Raw genomic sequence first — 13,892 nt, forward strand, 5'->3', positions numbered from 1 at the left:
TACAGGTATGTAAAAGGATGGTGATTCACTCTTTTATGCCAACCATAAAGAGACGATGGAAGTTAACTGTGCAACTTTTGGGTTTAATGTTGTCTCACAAACATGTGACATTGATGAGGGATCATAGTAAGTTAGTCAGAAATGTCATACCAAATATCAACCAGACGTGTAAACATAAAGTCTGATGTAAAACCTTGGTGAGCTTACCCTGGTGGTGTAATGCTTAATAGACCAACACCAGCATGTTGTGTGGGTTTACGCTGTTATGGCCTATGTTCCCTCAAACACTCATCTAGCCTCACCTGGGCTTCAGCTGCAGTCCACTCCTCCAATGTCTTACACTTGAATATCAGGGTCAGGACAGTGGTGAATTACCATGACAGTCACTTCAAGAGATTTACCTTGCCTTTTCAAACCTTCCTCTGCCATATCAATGACTTTGTTGAGACGGATCCAGTAGTCAAAGGGGGCCTCTTTGTGAAAGGGCTGTGTGGCGTAGGACACTGAGTCACAGTATGTTGAATAACTGAGGGGTTACTTCTCAGATGTGAAGTAATCTACTCTACCTGTAATCTACTCACTACTTCATCAGATTGGTCTCTGTTTCTCAGACAACAACTTATAGTCTTACAGTCAGAGTTGTAGTGTGTGCATGTGTGTCTCCCTTATTTTGGGCTGTCCATAATAGGACCTCCATAGAACTCTTATAATCAATGAAGGCAAGGGAAGACATATGACAAAAGACATATGACAAAAATAACATATTCTATGTATTGAATACAGTTTCACTAGTATTTCTCAGGACACACAGATATAATTTAATTCACTGATAATCATATTGACATTCAGTCACTACTCGCTTGTGCAAAGAGCTACCCAGTTCACCTCCACTCGCGCTGGATGAGAAGTTCTTCACAGACCAATGATGAGAAGAGGAATGGTCGCGGCACCACTTGTAGGAGAAAATCTGTTTTGTGTTGTGTTTGTTTTAAAGATTGCAACATCTTTTGGCCCAATTTGTAGTTTATTCTGGATTTATCTGGGGATCTGGTATAGATGAATAATTGAAAAACAGTCAGGACCCTCGCAGGCTAACAGTATAGCATCAAGCACCATGGACACCCTGAGATGGCATCAAAAGACTGAGGAGAAGCCAAATGTCATTTCACGAGTTAACAGACCATACCTACAACTGAATATAAGGATATAGGGATATAGAGAGTGAAATTAGTCATCCAATACCACAAAAAAGGGAGGCGGAGGCAGTAGAGGCCAAACTAATGCAGTGGAATGAATGTGAAGCCAGGTGAAAATATAACAAAAGTAGGAGGCAACACAGGGTAAATGGTAGAAACCACAAGACAGTCTCCAAATTGTTACGTTCTGGGGGCTCGTTTCTGCAGACCAGGAAATACAGTCTGGAAAGAAACGAGAAACGAGAAACAAGAAATACTTATCTTCCGGGCGCCTGGCAAAACAAATGAGTGACAACATAGCAAAACACTGCGATGAGTGCTATGATGTAGATACAGAGCACACTGAAAAACACACAGCTGACAGGTAGATCAGGTATATACATTTTAGGTTAGGTTAGGGGTGGAGCTGAGGTTAGTTGAGGTGTGGTCTGCATCCTCTTGAACTTTATTTAACTCCACATTGTACAGAATATCATGGAATAGCGTGTGTACTATGATTATTTATAGTTTTCGCTATGATCATTTTAACTGCTTCTTGCCGGCATGGGATACCAGTGGGTAGTACATTGTGGCCGCAGCAACCCCGGTTTGAACTGGATGAATACATTGAATATATTATGATATTCATTAGCCAGTCTAAATGTTCAAGTCTAGGCTCAAGACTCATCTCCTTCGTCAAGTGTTACGACCGGTCTTAGCCGGCGATAAACCATCCTTGCTGTCTCTGCTTGTGAGCTGGCTTGCTGGGTGGTTACTGGGGTGCCTTTTGGTGGTGTGGGGGCTGGTCTGGCCTGGGCAGCTGCACCTCCCCATCCAATGCAGGAATGCCACTGGGTTGGCATTGGTCTAGTGGCTTTTGTCTATGTAAAAAATGCTATGTAATGTCTATGTAAATACAAATAAACTTGATTGATTGATTATAATCGTTCATCATAGAAAATACGTTTTTGCCATTATAATTTTAACTGCTTGACTTGAGCATATGACACACAATCTGACGTGGGATACCAGTGTTTACAATCTGTCATAGTATAGTGGTTAGTACTCTGTGTTGTGGCCGCAGAAAGCCTGGTTTGAACCCGGTCACGGCAGCCTTTGAAAGAAAGCTGAAACCTTTTTAAACAAGCAAAAACTAAAGTTTTACTTCTATTCCAATTAACAGAAGTTTCTTACCATGCCATTTGGTTTACACAATCACTATAGGCTATATCCCAGACTCTTTAACCCCCTTACCTGAGGATCTCAAAATGCCCTGCTAGTACAGAGAGAGTGGGCCACAGTGGCGCAATGCATAACACGTCTGACTACACATTTGAAGTTTCTAAATTCAACTCCTGACTAGTGCAGCATCATTTAGTTTCAGTAAAAAAAAGTGGTGGTCCTGCATCGTCATATGAATGTGGTGGTCCTGGGTGGTCATACGATTGTTGCGGTCCCGTGTGATCATACAAATGCATTGGTGTTGTCATGGTGAGCATAGCTGCCCTCCAAGCAGGTGACCTGGGTTTGATTCCCGCCCAATGCATGTTACAGTCCCTTTTCCCGAGGGGCCCATGCCTGCGGTTCCAAACATCTGTCTTTTCTCTGTTCCTTCCCTTGCTTCGACTCCTGGCAAATCTGTCACCAACTCACCGGAGAAAGCCAATATGTGAGGGGATAGGGGAGGCAAGAGATGGAATGGAGAAGAGAAGAGGAAAATGTTATCAAAGAGCAGAGCAGAGCCGTGCTCGTTCAGCCACTGAGCTGTGGCCAAGTGGACAAAGGCGGTGCAGTGACACTCCAGTCTCGTTGTTTGGAACCCTGCCTCTGCCTTCTTTGTTGAAGCTGTCTCCATGCTCAAATAAGCTATTGAATAACAGGCGCCCTCACCGCTGCGGCTGGGGTTCCATTCCTGGTCAGGAAGCATGCTTTGTGGAGACACAACCCTCTTCTGCCGGAGCCCTCGCACGACACCTTGTTAAAAGTCATCGTCATGAACAAAAAGTTCTCCTGCTTCGAGCCAGCAACCTAAGGATCGATGTTATTGAATCTACAGTCTATCGTTCTATCGAAGGGTGACAAGGGACCTGGCAGGTCTGCACATTTCCAACTTAGAGGGTCAGAGTTGGATGCAGAAGCAGTTTGTGCCTCTGCGCAAAATGTAGGCAGCATAAAAGCTTCTTGGAGATGCAGGAGATTGAACCCTGGACATCATACATGCAAAGCATGCACTCTACCACTAGAGTTACATCCCCTGCGCTATGAATTAAATGCTGCATGCTTTGTAATGTTTCTTGTAACCCAGACAAATAGAACCTATTAATAATGCAAGTATTATGAAATGAGTTAAATAAATAGAATGATCCTTAAAATAAGTGAATTTGTATTAAATATTAGACACTAAAAGGAAGAAGAACAGACGATGATTAAGAGAAGCTAAAATCTATAAAAGATAAGATGATATGGGATATATTCATGGTTAAAAACTGGAAATATTCATGTATTTCATGTAAGAATTTGGAAAGGTGATTTGTGGATGACATCATTATTATTTAGCAGTATTTCATTCGTTTTTGCATAATTGAGAAACTATTCAATCAACCAATGAGAACCCTAGTCTCGTTGTGAGTTAACCAATCAGAAGTGTAGATTCGCCTTACGCCTCATTGGATCATGGAAAAATCATGTCGCTCTGTCTTTTCCGTGTTATCTCTCCTAGCAAACAGACCTGTATGTACTATGCTGAAGATTCGCTGAAGAAATGGTTTAAAAGAAATTTTCCATCGCAAGATCTGCTTAGAACTACTTACTTTCATTATTGAGAATATAAAAGACTAGTGTTACTTTGAGTGTGGAGTAGCATAGCTCTGCTAGCAGCTAACACAGTTATCTATGGAGTTGTTCAGTTTTCAAAGACATACAAGCCTTCCACCAACCCACAATCTCCGAATCACCCTTCCACAGTTCCTGTTCCAAGCTGCTGTAACCTTGGAAATATTTCCCTTGGTGAGTCAGTATTTTCATTATATTAGCAGCGCTAGTCAGCAACTAACGTGACGATAGCAATAGCATTCAATGCTTAGCACCATCAACGTATGCCTTGCTAATGTGAAGATAAATTAGCTAACTCCAGCTAATGATACAGTATATCCGGTTTAAGATAAGCTAAGCTAAAGCATTGGAATTAAATGAATATTCGGTTGAGTGAATACTAGTATTCAGTGGACAGAGAATTTACTGAATTGTACTGAAAGGAACAAAACATTCTCTTACCTTTTAAGTATAACATACGTCCCACCCTCATTCCTGAACGAGTCTTCATCTTCTGATATCTGGTCCATACCCAAATTCAATATACATATTCTAATCACCGGTGTTCATACCGAAACACGGGTTACATTCTGCACCGGCGCTATCTTGTCTGTTTTTAGGCCTGCGTTCTTCTAACAGCGCTGTCAAGTGGAAAAGGCATTGTGACAAGGATGGGATTCAAACCCACACCTGTAGAGCACAATGGATTAGCAGTTCATCACCTTAACCCCTCAGCCACCTCATCCTGCAGCTCTTCACACCATATCCTAAAACCCAGGACTTGATGAAAGGCTTTTTGCCCTTGGGATTTTGCAGTGACCTTGGGCAACATCTGTTGAGCCAAAGCACTTCCGTTTAGTGGTCCCAGGTGGTGAAAGGTTTCGTCAAAGGGCCCGTCCGGAATTTGAACCCGGGACCTCTCGCACCCGAAGTGAGAATCTTACCCCTAGACCAACGAGCCCTCTGAGTAGCACCTGCCCCACAATCGAAAGTTGAGATCAATACAAAAGTAGGAAGAGTGTTGCAAAGGGAACACCATGTGACAGTGTTCTTCAAGAGCCCGGATAGCTCAGTCGGTAGAGCATCAGACTTTTAATCTGAGGGTCCAGGGTTCAAGTCCCTGTTCGGGCGGAACTTCTTTTCACTGCCAGATCAACTACATCCTTGCAACACTGGTAAGAGATTGTTCAAGATTCAAGATTAAAGATTCAAAGTGTTTATTATCATATCCACAGTAGAAAACATGTTTCCCTGTACAACGAAATTCTTGCTTTGCTGTCCGCAGAATGCCAACCAATGTAAAATATACAATACTAAAGAATATACAATATATACTAAACAAAATGTACAAGACAGCAAAATTTAAGGCATCAAATAAAATAGCAGCAATAATAATAATAAAACAGTGCAAATGTAGCAGTGCAATTATGCATGTGCAAACTGGAAAATTCAGTTATTGAGGTAGTAAAGTTATATTAATCTGAGGTAGTAAAGTTATATTAAAAATTGAGATCAATACAAAAGTAGGAAGAGTTTTTTAATTATTAATCTCCTGCATTTCCCTGTGTTGTCAGTGGAATTTTAATTCTACTGCTGGACAAAGGCTTCCATGCTCAGAACCAAAAGATCCTGACCCTGCGTGATTTGAACACGCATCCTTGTGATCCAGAGGGAGATTGTGCCACAAGGTTTTTCGAAATACACAGTGAATATAATTTCACACAATGTACCTCCCCAACCCTAGCTTGGGAACTTGATGAGATTAATGCAAACGTAGGAAAGGCTTCCATGCTCACAACCAAAAGATGAGAGACGTGTTTCAAGGAAATTATACTATTTTCTAAATATACTGTTAGTTGCTAAGATCACAAGAATTAACCACTAAGGGTACACAATGTGATGAAGCAAAGTTTCCTCAGTTCATTAAGAGCTATTAGATAAACAAGATGCACAGCAATACAATTCTCAGTTCTGGGGTACTTCCCCATACAGCAAACCTCATAAGATACAAAAAGAAGAACTTGTCACATGTCATTTGTCCTTATTAGTACGAACATATTCTCGTCTAGATAGATATAAAAAAAACCTTCAAATAGGCTGGCAGGTTGACCTTTTCACACAGACAAGTTACTTCATTGTTCTGCAAGTAAGAAGCATTCTTGCACTCTTAGAAATGAGAATGCCCACGTGAATAACAAGTACATAGAACATAAATGATTATTGTAAAACTTTTTCCTCACATTCCTCCCTTTTGAAATTTCATGTCAGCTTACAATATAGGAACAACATTAACAATGAGGTCAGGAATTCTCAGGGCTGAAGCGTTAAACCAGTAGAGTGAACTTCTCTTCTTTCTTGCATGGGGGCGGCTATTATTTGCGTCCTGCCATGGGACTTTACCATCATTGGAGCGGCTACTATTTGAGTCCTGCCGTGGGACTTCACCTTCCTCTATGGCCCACACTGTCAGAGCTATCCCAAAACCCATGACGAAAAGGATGAAGAAACATCTTCCCCACTGTTGCTCAGGTGCTCCCCACAGCATCAGTCTGTGTCGTTCGATGGGCACCATGGCGGTCAATGGGTTTGCAGTGGGATACGTGGACCCACGTGTCTCGTTCAGCTTCTCGGACAGCAGTCGGTGTGGTCAGGAGGATCTGGTACAGTCCCAGCCAATGCTTTCTCTTGTAGTTCTTTATCACCATCCAATCACCTGGTTGTAGGTTGTGGAGGATTCCTTCCTTTGGCTCCGGAAGGGCTGCTTTAACCTGAGGGAAAATAGACTTGAGAACAAGGTAACTTACCATCTCGTCATTCATTCCGGTCAGATTCAGCCTGTTCTGTGGAAAAGGAGTGTTAAGCATGCGCATTGGTCTTCCTGTCAGGACAGGTTTGTGGCTCTATGTGAGTGACCACACATGTACATAAGTGCACCTGGACCCATGAGAGTTGGGTCTCAGCCATCAGTTTGGTTAATTTGTTTTTTACTGTCTGATTTGCTCGCCCCACTGCACCGGGTGGTAAGCACAATGTGTCCTTAAATCTATTTGGAGGCTCTCAGATAGGCTTTGGATAACATTATTTACAAAATGAGAGCCGTTGTCACTTGTGAGCTTTGTAGGTAATGCCCATCTTGGAATTACCTCTCTCAGTAGTTAGATTCTCAGAAGTCAAAACATCAAAAAACTCAAATCAAAACAGGTAGATTTTCCTGAACGATGTTGTCTCAGTTGTTTCTCTAACTTGGGCCATGAGGACCATAAAATATCCTGGTTCAGACACGTAGTTACAACAGTTACCTTTATGTACTTAGAACCTTTGTCCTACAGTTCTGTTCATTGACAAATCTGTGGTCAAAAAGTGCGTTGTCAGAGTTTTGCTGTATATTTGATCAAATACAATCTTGAATTTGTTAATGGAATAATGTTTTTTCTACTGCAAACCTTAGTCAGGGTCATTTGCTCTGCTCATGTGTTCATGGTTGTGACAAGGCATTTTCAGCCTTAATTCATGTACCTTTCCTACTTAACGGAAACCTTGGCTGTGGGTCCGTTTATATTTTATTCATACACAGTTATTATGCTTTCACTCTAATCCTCTACAAAATCAGCTAGGTAACGTTTACAGCATATATGCAATTCCCCCGAGCGACGTACCCCAGACACTGATATTACTTTGGATTATACAACACATTTATACAGCTGTTTTCTTATTTCTATTGTCTAGACATTTCTCTTTATACTCCCTTACAGTTTTCACATAACTGTTCACACGGTCAATCCACAATTGACTCTTACTACTAACACACATAGTTTCACTTATTTATAAAATGCACCATTTTATGATCACAACGTTGTTCAGTGAATCATAACATTGATGTTACCCTATAATTTAGTGAGATGGAGAAATCCGCTGTCCGCGACCCTCCGGAGTCCTTTAGGCGGGGTCCCAACCCAATTTGTGTGGGAGATGCCCTGAGTCCTTTCACAAAAGTGGGTCCATGGTTTAAACCCTCAGAATCAGTTTCCATCCTGTTTCGTGACACCAAGTATTGCTGTGAAAATTCTACTAACTATTATCAAAAGATACTGTAACTTGCTAAGCACAAGAATGAACAACTAAGGGTACACAATGTGATGAAGCAAAGTTTCCCTAAGAGCTCTTTGAGAAGCAGAGCAATACAATTCTCAGTTCTAGGGTACTTCCTCATATAGCAAAATGTATACTATACAAAAAGAATAACTTGTCAAATGTAATTTTTCCTTATCAATACTAACACATTTTTGTCTAGATAATTATAATAAACCCTTCTAATACTGGCAGATTGACCTTTTCACACAGACAAGTTACTTCTCTGTTCTACAAATAAGAAGCTACAGCACTCTTGGAACTGAGAATGCTCGTAATACATTGAAACATTGAACAGAAATGATTATTGAAAAACCTTTTCCTCATACATGAAACTCTCTGTAGATTGCATGATTAGACATTTTATTTCTATCAGGCTAGCTCTTTTCATTTCATTTTGGTTTGTGTGTAAAAAGAATACATGGTGCAGGACGAAGTGGCTGAATGGTTATGGCAATGGACTGCGTGTGTGCTGCACGCATGGGTTCGAATTCCATCATTCCTTTTTCTGTTTGACAGCCCTTTTAGAAGATCGGGGGCGTATAAACAGAGGAGATATTGGTGGTGGAGAAACAATGCAAAGCATGCAGAATTTAATTTACAGAGAAGATTCAAATTGGACATTGTCCAATAGCTTACTTGAGCATGGAGACAGCTTCAACACCAAATGCGGGTTTGGAACCCATGCTTTCAACAAGACTGGAGTGTCACTGCAGCTCCTTTATTGATTGGGCCACACTAGCTCAGTGGCTGAGCTCTTTGATAACAGAGCCTGCTGAGCTCACTTTTAATGAACTCTCCCCTTTTCTTCCATTTTCCTCTTCTCTTGACCTTTTTCATTCTCTCTCTTGCCTCCCCTATCCCTCAAGATATTGGCTTCCTCCAGTGAGCTGGCAACATGTCTGCCAAGAGTTAAAAGCGGGGGAAGGTGCAGAAGAGAGACAGAGGTTTGGGGCTGCAGGCATGGGACCCTCGGAAAAAGGGAACATAAGTTGCATTGGCCGGGAATCGACTGCTTGGAAGGCAGCTATACTCACTATACCACCAATGCATTTGCATGGCCATGAGGGACCGCCGCATTCATATGACAATCCTGGACCACCACATTCATGTGACGTTCCAGGACCACCACATTCATATGATCTTCCAGAACTCACGCCTTCAAATTGTCGCGTTGTCTTTGTTGTCACTTTTATTTCATGAGGTGGAATGCTCTGTAAAAAAGAGAGAGGGGGGGGGGGGGAATCTTACAGCAATGCACACACAGTGGAGCGAGACTCCCTGCTTATTGCAGACAGGGTGGGCAAGCCCCTGAGGCTCAATTGCGGGAAAGGGAGAGGCATTAGTTGGAGGGCTTGTTGGTCTAGGGCAGGGGTGCCCAACCTTTTTTGACCCAAGATCTACTTTTCAAGTCGCCAACCTCCCGAGATCTACCAGTCCAGTGTCAACATCGCAAACCCACACACATCGTTTCCAGCCTGCAGTAACTAACCTCACAACACTTTTTCTTGTTGTCACACAACCACTAGACATCACATCACAAACCCTCCCTCTCTCAAACACACACACACACAGACAAATTCCTCTCACACAGTTGCCAGTTGCATAGTGTGCTGTAGCACAAACCCGCTCTCTCTGCTCCTCTCTCTCTCTCACACACACACACGCCAATCTGCATGATGAGCAATAGCCATAACTGACCTTAATATGAACCCAACAGAAAAATAAACCAGATACAAACTGGCTCCAGATGAAAACTCGTCTACGTCTAGGGGCGGTAGAGGAGTCGCAACAAAAAGGTAGTACATCAGACTTATTGTAGGAATTAAACAACCACAAACCACAATTCAACTATGTACAGTTATTTATTTCCTCGGGGAAAACACAACACAAGACACACGCCAAGGAGAAAAGGGAACTACGAGCGGTGCCAAAGCAAAGAAATCATAAACAAAAGTGATGTCCTAAACTAGTGCAATAGTAAGCTATACTATCAGGGCTATGCTAAAGTGCTATGCTACACTAGACTAGAACATACATGGGGCGGCACCCACTCCTAACCTGGTGAATTGTAACAGAGGTGAGCCTACGTGTTGGAAATGTAAACCCATGGGTCTCTTACCTATTCACCTTACCCCTATGGCGTACAATTAACAGACAGGCAAATTATGAGAAAAACAATGACGTAAATATAACAAAAGAAAACTAGATGTAAACAAGTACGTCGGAGGTTTTGATCAACCAGGCAACAGCGAGTCGACAGCAAACACAAGACTACGGTGAAAATGGGTCGACTCCCGAGGGGAAGTCCAGCGGAGCTTTTAAAGGACACGGACAGCCCTCTGATTGGTCAGGAACAGTGATGAGTGATGGGGACGAATGGCCAATTGCTGACGGACACCTGAATGTAGAGTGACAGGGTAAGGGAAAAACAGAAGGAATCACAAAACACAACAAGGATACACGCACATGTAGGAATGGGAACGTAACACTGAGTTTGAAAAAAGGAAATCACTTCCTACCTTAGTGGGAGACCTGGCACTGGGAGGAGGAGGCTAGCTTCTCGTAGTCAGGAGTGTAGGAGCTGGTTGCAAGGCGTAGGCAGGCTGCAAGGTGGTCATCAGTCATTGTTGATCTGTACTTGGACTTGATGATTTTCATGTGCGAGAAAGCAGACTCGCACAAATAAGTTGATCCAAAAAGAGCTGTCAGGTTCAAGGCACATCTTCTGAGATTGGGATACTTCTCCTCCACCAGTAGTTTCCAGAACACTACATGCTCTCCAGGTTGAGCGGATGTTGATCTGGCTTTGATCTCAATGTCATTTTGCAATGTCAAAATCTCATCCTCAAGAGCGGAGCTTTCCAAGTCGAAAAGTGATTTGACTTTGTCGGCAATGTCACCAACATCAATACTTGCACCAAATGGATAACACATATAGCTGGCTACAGGCTCGATGGATGCAAAGTCAGTAAAACGCCTCTCATACTCTGACGAGATGCTCTGAACATGCTCCTCATAACGTGCACTGTCAAGCTGTGTCACACCTTTACCTTGACGTTGTAGTTCTGCTTGCATGTGAGGGAAGTTGCGCAGGTTACCACACTGCAGCATGCTTGACATCAGGTGTAGCTTGCTTTTAAACGTGTTCACTGAACTCATCATGTTGACTACATCTTTACCCTTACCCTGCAGCTCTAAATTCAATTCATTGAGCTCGCCAGTGAGATCAGTGAAGAAAGATAAATCTAAAAGCCACTGGTGGTCCTCTAGCTTTGTATGGTAATCCACATGTTTTGAAAGCTTCAGGAAGTCCTTGATTTCAGGCAACAGCTCCGTAAATCTGGCCAAAAGGTTACCTCTGCTTAACCACCTAACATCCGTGTGAAGCAGCAGGTCTGTGTGCTCAGCATCATTCTCCTCCAAGTGAGCACGGAAAAAGCCTTCTCTGCAGACTCCTGGCCCGAACTGAACACACAATCTTCATTGCAATATCCATCACTTCTTTCATATTTAAAATCTTACCACACAACGCTTGCTGGTGAATTATACAATGATAATTCAGGATATCTGGGAAAGATTCACTTTCTTTGCACAGTGCAATGAACCCACTGGTGTGGCCCATCATAGCAGGCGCCCCATCAGTTGCGATGGAGATCAGCTTGAAGAGCGGCAGTTTTGTCTCGCTAACAAATCCCATGAAAGCATTAAACATATCCTCACCTCTGGTGTGTCCTTTTAATGGCAAAATGGTGAGTAGCTCTTCCTTGGCGCTCATGTCTTCAAAAACCATCCTGATGAAAACACACAATTGTGCCACATCCACCATATCAGTCGACTCTTCAAATTGGAGGGAAAAGCACTCACGCGTCAATATCCTTCCTCAGTTGCTCCTCCACATCCACAGCCATTCCCTCACATCGCCTTGTAGTCTTATTGCGGGAGAGTTGCACTTCTTTAATGGCCTTCACGATCTCTGTTTTATTTTTAAAGTCGTCAAAAAGGCTATCCGCTGCCTCGAGAAAGGCTTCCTTCACAATATCGCCGTCTTTGAATGGCTTCTTGTGTTTAGCAAGGATGTGACTGACGCGATAGGAAGCAATAGTTGCGGCCTTACCCTGGGTCTTCGGTTTGGTGAAGATTGACTGCCATGCTGCAAGCTGTACTTTCAAATCCCGCACTTTTGTGGCACGTAAAGGCGTTTTTGCAGGGAAATCCCTCTCGTAGCTCCCGTGTACTGTTTTAAAATTCCCTTTCTTTGCCAACACCACCGTTGCATTGCAGATCAAACAAACAGGCTTTGAATGAGAATAAACAAAAAAATAATCTTCCTCCCATTCAGGGTGAAAATGGTAGGTCTTGGCTCGTTTCCCCTCAGACATGTTAAAGTTTAGGAGTGCGTAACCGCTCTGATCGCTAGCTGCTAGCTACTGTTGACAGCTGTCAACTTCCTATCATGCATGTCACGCGCTACCGTAGGTTAAACGTGACCTACTTTTTTCTTTTTTTTAATGCTTTTTTTTGTGGACGTGTTTAAGAGACTGATAGGGTGCGCAGGCAAGGACTCATGATAGGCTGTAGTGTACATTTAATTCAAAATGTAACACACACACACACACCCACAAAACAAAACAAAACATATCCAACGACGCAAAACAAAACATACAGTTACACATAAAAAAAACTTTTTTGTTTTCATTATTTCCTACACCCCTCGCGGTCGACTTGGGATCAGTCCGCGATCGACTGGTAGACCGCGATCGACTGGTTGGGCACTCCTGGTCTAGGGGTATGATTCTCACTTAGGGTGTGAGAGGTCCCAGGTTCAAATCCTATCCTTGAGGATAAATTGCGGGGCAGGTACTTCTCAGAGGGCTCGTTGGTCTAGGGGTATGATTCTCGTTTTGGGTGCGAGAGGTACCGGGTTCAAATCCTGTCCTTGTGCCACGTATTGATAACCATCTCCATGAGCGAAGAAGGGAGCAAAGGAATCGCTTCACCAGCGACTCTTCCGTCCGGCGAGCTCCGCCTCCGCCTCCTGACTAGCCGTTCCCGTTCGATGGGGGCCGGCGCACCCCGAGAACTACTGAGGTGTGAGACTTCAGTGGGGTCTGAGCCGATGCAGCTAGGCCGCTTCCGCCTCGGTCAGGAGGAACGCAGACGTTGCCTCGCCAGTAACAGCTGTCTGTAATGTGGCCAGTCTGGCCATTTCCTTGCCACCTGTCCTCTTCGGCCGTTAAACCAGCAGGCTCGTTAGGAGATGGGAGGATCATAACGAGCCGTGCTGTTTTCCCTCGGTCTCCCAGCCCCTGGACCTAGCTGCATGCCACCCATGTTGTGGTAGTGGAGCAGCTTGGTCTTTCCACAATACTTCTAGATCAGCCGTTAGAGGCCAACGCCCTGGATGGCAGGCTCCTCGCCAGAGTTATGGCAGCACCTGTCCATCTACTGTTGTCTGGTAACCATCAAGAGGAGGTGAGCTTTATTGTGTCCATATGTGCCCATCATTCTGGGACACCCCTGGCTGGTAAACCATAATCCCCTGATTGACTGGGCCTCAGCCAGGATTGTTGGAGTCCTGCTTGTCATGTCTCTTGTCTGCGATCTGCCCTGTCTCCGTCTGCTCCTATGCCAGAGATCCCTGACCAGACGAATGGAAGACGGGGTTCAACGCCTCCATGGGTCATTTCGAGTATTTAGTGATGCCATTTAGGTCTGACCAATGCCCTAGCAGTCTTCTGGCTCTCAACTTTGTCTCCGGTCTACCATCTTCCAACG

Source organism: Argentina silus (assembly GCF_951799395.1).
Source record: "Argentina silus genome assembly, chromosome: Y".
Lineage (NCBI taxonomy): Eukaryota > Metazoa > Chordata > Actinopteri > Argentiniformes > Argentinidae > Argentina > Argentina silus.